Source organism: Piliocolobus tephrosceles, chromosome 7 (genome assembly GCF_002776525.5).
Source record: "Piliocolobus tephrosceles isolate RC106 chromosome 7, ASM277652v3, whole genome shotgun sequence".
NCBI lineage: Eukaryota > Metazoa > Chordata > Mammalia > Primates > Cercopithecidae > Piliocolobus > Piliocolobus tephrosceles.
This window is the reverse complement of record NC_045440.1, coordinates 129,524,529-129,534,799: the sequence shown is the minus strand read 5'-3', so window position 1 is coordinate 129,534,799 and position 10,271 is coordinate 129,524,529. Positions and strand designations below refer to the sequence as shown.

General features: G+C 37.0%; 1 protein-coding gene and 1 pseudogene across 27 annotated transcripts in view; both read left to right on the top strand.

Annotated features, from left to right (window-relative positions):
- The first annotated feature begins 783 nt into the window (after positions 1-783).
- LOC116418867 lies at positions 784-1,512 on the top strand (annotated as a pseudogene).
- A 619-nt stretch (positions 1,513-2,131) lies between these two features.
- Positions 2,132-10,271, top strand: part of LOC111550582 (40S ribosomal protein S24-like) — a 54,940-nt gene continuing 46,800 nt past the window's right edge. For 8 of the 27 annotated variants that reach the window (XR_004229061.1, XR_004229053.1, XR_004229059.1 and 5 more), the window contains exon 1: positions 2,146-2,449. The gene's annotated coding sequence lies outside the window, so the exon portion shown is untranslated. Of the gene's footprint in view, positions 2,450-10,271 lie in introns of all 27 variants that reach the window. The other 19 variants (XR_004229047.1, XR_004229048.1, XR_004229049.1 and 16 more) reach the window with 7 other exon arrangements.

The following is a 10,271-nucleotide window of genomic DNA, read 5'->3' as shown; positions in this document are numbered from 1 at the left end:
ATAAAAGAAATTCTTATTTCCAGAAAATAGAACAATAAAGCATCAACAATATTTCAAATAAAAATCATAGCCATCTGCTCATTCAGTTCTATAAAATTAACTTTTCTTCCACCTGATCTTCTGTTACTTGTTCCATGAATGCATCCGCTTCTCAATTAGAAGTCTGCAACTCCTGACTCAGTCCAATGGTATGGTTTCATAGTCATTTGAACAACGCCATCAGAAATCTGTTCCCCGGAGTGTACGGCATGATCCTTTTCCACCAGACTCTAAGATTGTTCTTTTTTGCTGAAGATAGAAAACCTTAGCCTATAATTGATTGCAAGGATTTTATGGAAACATCAGTGTAAAACAGAACAAACAAAACTATCAGTAGATGACAAAAGTCTAAAAATGGCTATCATGTACATATTATTGATAATTTTCAAAAGTGAATAATCTAAATAGAGTTCATTATAAGAATAACACAATTGACAAACACATCTGGTTGTTTCTGTTGTACAAAATAAAACAAATTCAATCCAAAAAACATTTTAGACAAAATATCTATAAACACAATGTATTAGCAATATTTTCAAAGAGGCTATATCTAATTTATAAAAATGCTTATATATAACCTTACAAAGAAAACATTTTCATATATAACATAAAAATCCTGAAACATTAGATGCCACAAATACCTAGCACTTCATTAGAATTTACTAAAAATATATCAGTTATCAAGTAGAGTCAGTAAATCTGAAGTAGATTCTGAACATTAGAGTATTAATAAAAATGCAAAGATAAGTGAAGTGAATCCCCAATGTAAAACTACCAGCCTAGCATATATTGGTTCCAAATAAAAGAAGTAAAGTTTTAACCAAGTTAAATTTTGAAAATAAAATGAATGACTGATAACACTGTACTGCTTTTATCTAACATCAAGCAAAACAACACCAGAAGTCCGACAAATAGAAATATATCATGGACAGTGAAAACATTAACAATTCTGGGGTTTGTGTTATCATCTCTTATAGCATCTCCTGTTTCCCTGGCAATCCTCAGAACTCAGACAGGAGTGTGGCCCCATCAGTGCATGTTGAAGGGCGAAGGCCTGATACCGAGAATTATCCATTTCAAGCAGAAGGAAAATGGACCAGTTGTGCTGTTGGGACACATTACAGGATTGCCTGAAGGACAGCAGATTCCATGTTCATCAGTTTGTAAATAATATACAAGGCTGTACCAGTGCCGGTCCTCACTTTATCCTCTATCTCCAAAACATGGTGGACCAAAGGATCAAGAGAGGCATGTTGAACACCTGGGCAATATGACTGCTGGAAAAGATGGTGCAACAATGTGTCTATTGAAGATTCTGCGATCTCACTGTCAGGAGGCCACTCCATTACTGGCCACACAATGGTGGTCCGTGAAAAACCAGATGACTTGGGCAAAGATGGGAATGAAGAAAGTACAAAGATGGGAAATGCTGGAAGTTATTTGGCTTGTGGTGTACTTGGGAATTCCCAGTAAACATTCCCTTGGATGAGGTCTGAGTGCCAGTAACACATTTGTTATCCTGCTAGCTATAGAAATGTAACTTGATAAACATTTAACACTGTAATCTTAAAACTGTAAAGAAAAAAAAAAAAAACACATTCACAATTCTCCAGAAACTTCTTACGTAGAATACAGTTTTAAACATGTTCATGGTAATAACATTTTACCCATACAAATTTAACCTGTGCAAATCTAAACATCTCTTCTGATTGGACAATACATCCTAGACATCTTGTCAATGATAACATATCAAATAATCCTAACTATTTCCAACTCTCGTCTTTTCCCACAGTAAAAGAACACATCTTTGCAACTTTCAGAGGTCCTCTGGGAAATCTCAAAGGCACTTTTGGGCACTGAGGAGGCTAAGAAGACTGTGCTTGACTGTTAACCGAAACAACTTTTGGCTGTTTTGCACAGGACTAACAGGCCCTCTGCTTTATGTGAATTTCTCACTTTAACTTGTTTGCTCCATTTTGGGTGCAGACCCAGCCCCATGTGCCTGACCACAAACCAACATTTCCTGTCTCAATTCTCCTAGTCATATAATGTTTGAGGATGTTTGTTAAGTTTTAAGAATTCCCTCCCACCCCCAGATTTTCACAGGGTTTTGTTGATTTCCCCTCAACTTCTCACATGTATCTTAAAATCTTTGGTCACTCATCCCTTCTCTGAATTAGGATTTGAGCATCTTTCTGTTATGCTGTTGCCCCGCTTCTATTGCAATACTCCCCTTCTTCAGAAAGTTTTTCTAGACTAATGTCCAGATTAAACTTCTTTTCTTTGACAATAATGATGCCACGACTTGGACAAAATGCCCATTGCCCCTGGCTCCTGCTTTCTTCACCCAGTGCTGCCTTATTGGACTCCTTGTGCCTCTCCATGACTGGGGAAATCAGGATCCACAGTGGTAAGTCATGATTTCTAATCCAGTGTTCCAGACATCTGTCTGTTGTAGCACAATGAGAAGTTGACTTATATTTCTCTCATTTTTGTCATTTTCTTCTGTTTTTCTATCTTTCCCTTCTGCCTTTTTTGAGTGTGGTGAAAGCCCCTCATTCTCTCCTGAGAATCACACCTGAGTTGAAATCCAAAGGCCTCTAGCACTTCCATTATCATGAGAAACCATCAATTTGGCTATTTGGCTGTTGTTCTCCAGACCCCTCAACTGTGGGGTATGCTCTGTGTTACTATGGTAATAATTCCACCCACTTTCTTCAGAAAAAAATGGTAATATTTTACAACTTAAATTTCAATGGCCTCTTTGGAGAATGTAGAATTTTTCTAAATTGTCTCATTCTGCAAAGGGTTATTGAATCCTGCACCACCAAGATCTCATCGAAGCAATAGATGCTTTGTTGGTGGTGGTGGGCATTTGGTACAAAGAGGCAGAAAAAAAAAATGCTCTCTCTCAAAAACTTTTCAGTGACCATTGCTTCTTTCAAAGACAGTCTTCCTTCCCCAACACCTCCTGTGACCTGTGTCTTCCCATCACCTACCCCCCACTCTCTCTTTTCTACCATCTTCCATGTTCCCTTCAGCTCCCTTTAATTCTTGGGTCTTCCTCTTTCAACCCTCTATCTCCTCCACCTTTCTGTCCACTCCTGCCAGACCTTTCCTCTCCCACTCTGGCCCCTCAATTCCTTATAATCCCTTTAAGTCCTGTCCCTTCATAGGAGGCTCCAGAGGAGCCCAGGGGCACTGAGAGCAACAGCCTGAGGCTAAAAAAGCTCACTGGAAACAGGCTGAATGTTTTATCCACTCAGGAGGACTCTGGAGACACCAGATGACCGCTTGGTCTCTCCTCCATGGCTCCCTTGAAATTGAGTCCACAACTTCCCTAGAATTATACACCAGAGCCAAGGGTAGCTTATGGGTCTCCTAAACAAGTATTGGTGAAGATGCTTCAGTTCTCATATTGAACATGTTACTTCAACTTGCCCATCTACCAAAAATATTACCCTTATAAAAATATAAAGGCGAGGCAATGATGATACTTTGTTTCTTTGTTTGTTTGCTTTTTGAGATGGAATCTCGCTGTGTCACCAGGCTGGTGTACAGTGGCACGATCTCGGCTCACTGCAATCTCCACCTCCCAGGTTCAAGTGATCCTCCTGCCACAGCCTCCAAAGTAGCTGGGATTACAAGTGCATGCCACCATACCCAGCTAATTTTTGTATTTTTAGTAGACAGTGTCTTTCACCATGTTGGCCAGGATGGTCTCGATCTTCTGACTTCATGATCTGACCGCCTTGGCCTCCCAAAGTGCTGAGGTTACAGGCATGAGCCACTGTGCCCAGCCAATACTCTGGTTTTTTATATGAATCAGTGAGTTTTGCATTTCTGTGATGATGCCTAAGTCTTGGCTAAAATTTAAAAATTAAAGCTGTAAGTTGGCTATGTCTGCCTATATGTTTATATATGTGTGTTTGTGCATGTGCACATACATTTTGTTTGTGTAATATTTTCCTACCTCCAGATGGTATTACCACATTAAATTATAATATACCTTAAATAAGCTCATTTTGGGTTGGCTTAGAGATGAATGACAACCTACATAAGTATTCTTGAACTTCATTGAAATTAGGATAATCAAATTTCTAATATCATCAGTGTGAAAAAAGTATTTTTATAAAAGCTTAACAAAATGTTAAAAAAATACAAGTTCACCAAATTTAGATAAACCTTTGGCCATTGAGAGTAGTTTGATATAATTGATTTAATAAATAAAGATAGCTATGTCTTCTGAGTTGTCCACATTGTAAAAATACATTTTTGTTCTACTTGAGTATTTTTTTCCTAAACTTATACAAATATATTGAATCTCTGTGCTTGATAATCTAAATGTATTCTTGGTATATTCTAACTATATGTTTGATATATTCATGACATATTATGTCTCATGATTATCATGTATTTCTTTTATTTTTATTTTATTTTATTTTTTGAGATGGAGTCTCACTCTGTCGCCCAGGCTGGAGTGCAGTGGCACGATCTCAGCTCACTGCAACCTCCACCTGCCAGGCTCAAGTGGTTCTCCTGCCTCAGCCTCCCAAGTCGCTGGGACTACAGGCAACTGCCATCACACCCAGCTAAGTTTTGTATTTTTAGTAGAGACTAGGTTTTACCATGTTGTCCAGGCTAATCTCCAATTCCTGAACTTGTGCTTGAGATCCGCCTGCCTCCACCTCCCAAAGTGCTGGGATTACACGCATGAGCCACTGCGCCCAGCTGATCATGTTATATCTGAAAATGTTTTCTCTATAAAAATTATGCCCATCCACTTTCATAAATTTGATGTAATATCCACCCTTTTTTGAAAATAAAATTAATTATTATGTTTACACATATTTTCTCTGAAACTTTCTGCGGCAACTTTAAGTGCCATAATGACAACTAAATTTTTCTGTCAATGGTATTATTTCTATAGCAAACTTTCATCAAATCTTTTACTTTCAAAAATTATCAAAAACATGTTAACCATGGCAATTTTAAGTCTTTTGTCACCTATGGAAGACTTTGTTTCAACAAAAAAGGACTGACTCAGAGATACATGGAAAAGGATTATGCTAGGTACTCTTGTGTAAAAGTTTCTAATTACATTGCTTAAATAACTTTGGGACCAAAACAATGAACTGAGTCAGGAATTCCAGAACTCTAGCTGAAAAAGAGATGGATTCATAAGACTACTAATCCGTGATCAAGTGGGACAAGAACTAATTACTTAGGAGTGAATTAACTGATGATGGATAATTATGGGATTTTTTTGGAATAGGGCTATTCCTTTAATGTACTATTTTCCTATTTTCTCTTTTTTTTTTTTTTCTTTTTTTTTGTTTTTGTTTTTTTGAGACAGAGTTTTGCTCCTGTTGCCCAGGCTGGAGTACAATGGCATGGTCTCGGCTCACTGAAACCTCTGCCTCCCAAGTTCAAGCAATTCTCCTGTCTCAGCCTCCCGAGTAGCTGGGATTACAGGGGAGTGCCACTACACCCGGCTGTTTTTGTATTTTTAGTAGAGGCAGGGTTTCACCATGTTGACCAGGGTGGTCTCAATCTCTCGACCTCATGATCCACCCGCCTTGGCCTTCTGAAGTGCTGGGATAACAGACGTGAGCCACCACACCAGCCTAATATTCTATTTTCTCGACATAAGAAAACCCCTCCTCTTTTTTTTAAAGCTATTCATCACTCGTAACAATTTCATAGACTATGCTAATTTCTAGTAAACATAAATGAAACTTCTTTGTTTTCTTCCCTGACTCACCCTTTCAAAATCTGGAAATTCTCATTGAGTCTTCTTATTTTCATGGCAATATAGTTATTTGCATAGATTCCATAAGAGTCTGTCCTCTTTTTAACAGGGCACAAAAACATCGGTAATACAACCAAGGCTTTGCCTGGATGTCATATTTGATAATGACGTTTATTTGATAAGATATGACCAGACACTTTTAGGAACTAAGGTTGACCTTATGGGGCCGATGCTTACAAAGCTCCTCTTGTGAAAACTGGCTTGAAACCTGGTTTTGTGGGTTTCGCAGCTTTGTAGGTGAGCAAGGAATGTCACTTCCCAGCAGGCTCTGGAATCTTAGGATATTTGTGGGATCTCATGAAGAAAGGAATGCCTGCCAAATCGATAGGTACTGCATGTGTAATCTGATGTGAGTTGTTGGCTTGGCTTCTTATCCTCAAGAGGCTTTCAAAAGTCCAATTTGACATTCTTTATGAAAACTTCCAGCAAAGCAACTATAATATGATCTATATGTAAATTGCACTCTTGCTGCACCTATGCAAATAACCAGGCCGAATCTCATGAGACCAACTTTAATTTGTGATCAAGAATAATCTTTCTTTGAGATTGTCTTTGATCAAAACAGGAGGAGTAACTGTAGAAAGAAAATTTGTGTTTCCATAGGAAATCACAGCACATCTTTCTGGATTATCAGATTCTGATCCTGTTAATTTGTGTTTGAGCTATTTAGTGCCACTTTGTAAACTGCAGGTAACTGATAGTTATGCAGACGCTCTCTTCTCTGGTAGAGATTTAAGTGACTCTCACACTATGGGAAAACCAGTTTTTGTAACTACTAATAAACTGTTGAATCTGTTATCTTGCACAAATTGTGCACTTTTACTAAATTTTCAACTCTTCCAATTTTTCTCAATATCTAGCCATAAACTCCTAAACTAACCTTCCAATGTTTCTCCTTTTTTGTTACTTATAGTCACTGAGAAAACCTTACTATCCAGATCCCAATTGAGACCTTAGGTTGCCTTGTGGCTGGCCCCCACGCTCTGAAGAATTACTGCAAGCTCAAGTCTGATGACTTGTTATAAACTTATGAAGATCCATCACTGCTAGCAGACTATGCATGGTTCTCTTTTTCTCTGGATAAGCCCTGACTTGACCACAAAAAAGGACAGGAAAATGCTCAGGTCACAACATGTTCTGATAGAAGAGGTAACTCAGACTCTGGACAGCATTACCAAGAGCATCAAAACATTCAAAGATCAATGCTACATGATCAAAAGGGCTCATCCACTAACCTCTTGAAACCTCCTGGAATGGATACCCTTGGGTTCAACTTCTGTCTTTCTCACATTAATATCTCCTTTTATATTAACATTTCTCTTTTTTCCTTTTAAGCATCTGACTTTTAAGATGCCTGATCTGAAGGACACTAAAACAACTGACCTTTGCCAGCATGCCAAACAGATGGTTTAACCAGTCCTCCAGGAACAACACTGAGCAATCCTGACCTGGGACTATTTAACTCCGCCATCTCCTACTTGAGATTCTCCTTGTCTCTCTGTTCAAGGATACTTTTACTGAGCCTTTCTTGAACAAGAGTGGAGGACTGATAGGGCAATTAAACTCTGTCCTTGACACAACTTTAGGTTGGTTTGCCTAAACTACTAGGTGGTCAAATCTATATGAACCTCCTCCAGTATTCTAATTTGTTTTCTCTGTCTTAGACCCAAAATCCCACTCCATGTGCCTAACCATAAACCAATCTTCGTGCCTTCACTTCTCTGCTACCAATATTTGATGTAGCCCAGTAAGTTTCAGCATCATCCCTCACCTCCCCACAGTCCCCCACCCACTCACCGCCCCAACCCCCACACACATATACCAGCTCTTAGTATCAAACCCCCTTCCACTTTCCATAAGCATCTCTCCCAAGGTCTCTCTGCATATAATAGCTATGTTTGCTCACCCCATGCCTGAGACTTTCCTGGCTTAGAGCTTGAGCATCATTCTATTGTAAGATTCTCCCTTAGTAATGTTTTCCTCACTTATCTTCAGATTTGTATATTTTTTTTTCCTTGACAGTGCAAAACGATACCATTTAGGATTTGATTTTCAGAAGGTAAAATATAAAACGTTGTCAGGAAATTTGAATACTTAATTAAGTAGGATAATGGATTACTGAGAAATAGTACTTGGTTATCTATTTAATCAAATGATGTAAAATAATTTTAGAGTAGATATAGAAGATAACGTAATTGCAAAGAACTTCATCTCTTTTATATGAAGACTGTTCTCTTAAACAATCAAGGACTTGAGAAAGTCAGTACAAAGCACAGAAAATTATTCTGATGAGATTCTGAATGTTTATCTTCTAAGCAGATTACTCAGAAGGTAAAGAAAAATATTTTACAAACTCTTATTAAGAGACTACACTAATCCAAATAAAATATTTTAATAGAGAATAAAACAAATGCTAGTTTTGCATCTGCATATTTGATACTAACGCTTATATTAAAAATTTTGTAAATAAACCTATTAAGCTTTAGCCAGCTGTGACTACAAGAAATAAAATTTCCTATCCATGAACCTCCTACAGCTTTCTCTATCTAGTTAGGGTTTTGTAGGGTTTTGCCCTACACCTTCCCGTTTCTCATCCTGGAATAACTACTCATCTGACTTCAGAAAAAAATTACTCTTGTTTTCCTTAACAAAAAAATATCCTGCATACCTTGCACTCAAAATGTTCCTTTCTGCCACAGTCACTTCTACTAGAGTCTCATTCATCTCATTGACATATATTGACTATAACTTTTTTTTTAATTTTTTTTTTTGAGACAGAGTCTCACTCTATCGCCCAGGCTGAGTGCAGTGGAGGAATTTCAGCTCACTTCAACCTCCGCCTCCCGGGTTCAAGCAGTTATCCTGCCTCAGCCTCCTGAGTAGCTGGGATTATAGGCATACACCACCACGCCCAGTTAATTTTTGTATTTTTAGTAGAGATGGGGTTTCACCATGTTTGTCAGGCTGATCTCAAACTCCTGACCTCGTGATCCACCCGCCTTGGCCTCCCAAAGTGCTGGGATTACAGGCGTGAGCCACCGTGACAGGCCTTGATTATAACTTTTAACTACAGTAACTCCTATTGCATAGAGAAACCTTGGAGGTAGTATAAAAGAAAAGTTACTGGATATGTATTAAAACAGCCAGATAGATCTTATTCAAACTGCTGCAGTAGGGGAGAGAGGTTTCTGTATGGAACTGAGCTCAACTTCTAATACAGCAAAGACAATTGTGGATTTATAGCCAAGGAGTACAGTAAGGTGGTAAGCAGATGGAAAATTACTAAGAACTTAACTAGATATCCAAGGTAGAGGGATTCTTGCTAAACTGACTTAATAAAATTATTTTTAATAATAAAACGTTTAATTAATGAAACTATTAATAATAAAACTACTTTCTAAAACTAAGATATCCAGAGTGGAGAGTGAGAAACTTGATCAAATATCCAGTGGTCTAATATCAAGAATTAGTAAATTCTTAATAAATTCGCTAAGCAGGAATCTTTGCCAAAACTGGACTGGGCAGACTAACATCAAAGTCTACTTAGGAAGAATGCTCCAAGGAGCCTGACTCAAGTTTGGTCAAGGGAAGAGTCTTTTTCAGTGGATAATTGTGAACTATTTTCATACACACTATTTCGTAGCAGATTAACATCTTAGGAATATACATCTCATAATTTTTGCAGTAATAAACATCCCTATAATACAACTCACTGTAGCAAAAAAAAAAAAACATGTTCATTAACACACCCAAATATAATAGACTCTCCATATTATATAAAAAATGATAGGCAAAAAGTCTATAAGCAGAAAATTATACTTAGTAATTAATGCTTCAGTATTTTATTCTAGTTAGATAATCTAGGTATCTAATGAATGCCCATTCATTAACCAAATTTAGCATCAGCGTAAAGTTTTATGTTATCAAAAGATCTTGGTCTTGAGCCAAGATGACACACTATAAAATATAATTAGTTACTTTTGAATTAACATTTGTCAAAACAGTGATTCAATTTAACTAAGTGAAAATTTATATTTTTATAATTATAAATATATAGTAACTAAAATGATAGATTATTAAACCAAGAAACCTGTAAAAGCTGAGGAAGAATGTGCCCAAGTAGATTAAATTGTATGCTTGTATAATACCAAATACTGAGAACTCAGAAGACATAATGGTTTTAATTAAACCAACAATATAAAGCTAGTCTCATTTGCCAAAATTTACCTAAATTATGTGAACTTAAATTCTTAGAATATTTGAGCTAGTATATATAAGAATATTAAAAGTAGAAATGCAATTATCTTAATTTCCAGAAATTTTTGAATATTTTATATATATATAAGACCTTAGTAAGCTCTAAGTCAATCAGAAAATAGCACCTTTAAAAATTTTGATAGTCTAATTTAGTAATACCATC